Below are 2532 nucleotides of genomic sequence, written 5' to 3'. Positions count from 1 at the left end.
CTTTTTTTTTTTTTTTTTCCCCTCCCACTCTTTATCTGGTTTTGATATCAGGGTGATGGTGGCCTCATAGAATGAGTTCAGAAGTGTTTCTTCCTCTGCAACGTTTTGGAATAGTTTCAGAAGGATAGGTGTTAACTCTTCTCTAAACGTTTGGTAGAATTTACCTGTGAAGCTATCTGGTCCTGGACTTTGGTTTGTTGGGAGTTTTAAAATTACTGATTCAGTTTCGGTACTGGTACTGGTAATTGGTCTGTTCATATTTTCTGTTTCTTTCTAGGTCCATAGATGGACCTAAAGATTATCATACTAAGTAAAGTAAGCCAGACAAAGACAAATATCACGATATTGCTTATATGTGGAATCTAAAAAAATGATATAAGTGATGAACTTATTTACAAAATAGAAATAGACTCACAGACATAGAAAACAAGCTTATGGTTACCAAAGGGGAAAGGGGAGGAGGGATAAATTAGGAATTTGGGATTAACACATCTAAACTACTATATATAAAATAGATAACCAACAAGAGCCTACTGTATAGCACAGAGAACTATACTCAATATCTTGTAATAATCTATAAGGGAAAAGAATCTGAAAAAGAAAATATATATATATACACATATATACTGTATGTGAATCACTTCACTGTACACATGAAATCAACACAACATTGTAAATCAACTGTACTTCAATTTAAAAGATCTTCAGAGGCAGACCTGTATTCGAATCCTGCCTGTGCCACTTTATGTAACCTCAGGCAAGTTACACATTCTCTGCCCCAGTTTCCCTCATCTATAAAATGGAGATAATAGTACCTATTCATCGTGAGGATTGAAGGAGACAAGTACACCTCAGTTCTTATCACAGTGCTTGGCCAGTGGTAAACGGTCAGTATGTTACTAATGACAATGATAATAGTCATTAACATAAAGAATCTTCCCTGTAGTGAATCTTGTGAGAGATACTGAGTGCAACACCAGGAACCCAGGTTGGAGAAAGCTGTTAGAAAAACAGTTGAAGAAGCGTTCAAGAAAGAAACAAAATTATAAACTAGCTATGTACCAAGCCACAGTCAGTCCTATTTAGAAATAGCTACCTACTAAGTGTTTCTGGGGCTCCACAGACACACCACTTTCCCTGAACTGCTCTCACCTGCCTGAAGACAGATGCTTCAAAAGGAACTCAATTGTTAGAAATCCCCTCCTCAAGAGTTTCACCAACCAAGGAAGACTGACCCTTACCACAGGAGAAGAGACTACAAGTGGACACCACACCTAGATAAACTGTCACCATCACACCTCCTACCTATGGGCTATACTCTAAGGGCCCATTTATCATTCCTAGGAATCTAAGAGGGCTACATCCCCCCATTCCCTCTTAAGATGATATTTCATCCCAAGTTCTAAGCCACCTCAGGGAGTTATTCATTTTCCTCTGGGTATCTCCCATGTATACATGATATATACATGTCACTAAGCTTGTCGGTTTCCTTTTGTTAATATGTCTTTTATTACACAGGTTTCAGCTAAGAACTCAGAAGGGTAGGGGGAAAGTACTTTTTCTTCCCTACATCACAGTAATTTAGTAGGAGGGTTTCCAGAGTCCTGGTGCATTCAGCGGAAATACTGGGGATGTGACCAGGTGCTCATGGAGGCTCTTCAGGAACCCGAATATCAGCACACCAGAACCTTTTCCTTGGGGCCCACAGAGCTCTGGGAGGCAGAAACCCTGACGTAAATGGTGCAGGGAGGGGGCGGAGGCAGCATAGTGTCTAAGCACCTAGTCCTTGACTTGTGTGGCTTCTTTGTGAGCAAGGCACACGCCCTAGCTCCCGTTGAGGAACCTGAGCCAAGTCGCCTGGAACGTTCTCTTTGCACAAGTCACTCATCAGTGCAGCCTTAGCTCATGCTAGTCCTTCTGCTGGGAAATGCTTCTCCTCACTAGACTCTGCCTATAAAAAAATTCTACCTGTCCTCCAAAGTACAACTCAAAGGAGGCCTTCTTATTCATTTATCCAAAAATATTTGCTGAATGCCTACTTATTTGAAACAGACCTTTTTCTGGGGATACCAAGAGGTATAAGGAGTGCAGGCAGCCAGGCAAATAAACAAATAGTGAAATTCAGTGAGATGGGGGCTACAATAGAGGCATTTACAAAGTATAGAGGGGTCTTAAAGCATTCACCCTGCAGGGAAGGCCACTGGCCACAATTAAATGAATAAAGTAATTTCAAGAAAAGTGTTAGGAAGAAAACAAAGTTGGCTAACGTGAACGAAAGTGGCTGGAAGTTTGGGTGTCAGAGAAGGCCTCTGAAGCGGCACTGAGCCGAGAGTGGAATGGTGAGACCAGCAGCAGCGAACGCAAAAGGCCTGAAGAGTGGGACCCATGTTGGTTTTGAGGAATAGAAAGAATGTCTTGTGTCTGGAATGCAGTGAGAGGGGAGCCAAGATGAGATTACACATAAATAAAATATTATACTCTGCCTTTTTCACTCAATATTACAAAGTAAGAATGTTCTTGGTTGTGAAAAAT

This window comes from Monodon monoceros, unplaced genomic scaffold (genome assembly GCF_005190385.1).
Source record: "Monodon monoceros isolate NGI ecotype Baffin Bay Population unplaced genomic scaffold, NGI_Narwhal_1 Contig4486_ctg1, whole genome shotgun sequence".
Taxonomy (NCBI): domain Eukaryota; kingdom Metazoa; phylum Chordata; class Mammalia; order Artiodactyla; family Monodontidae; genus Monodon; species Monodon monoceros.
The sequence above is the reverse complement of the archived record's forward strand: the minus strand, read 5'-3'. Positions refer to the sequence as shown.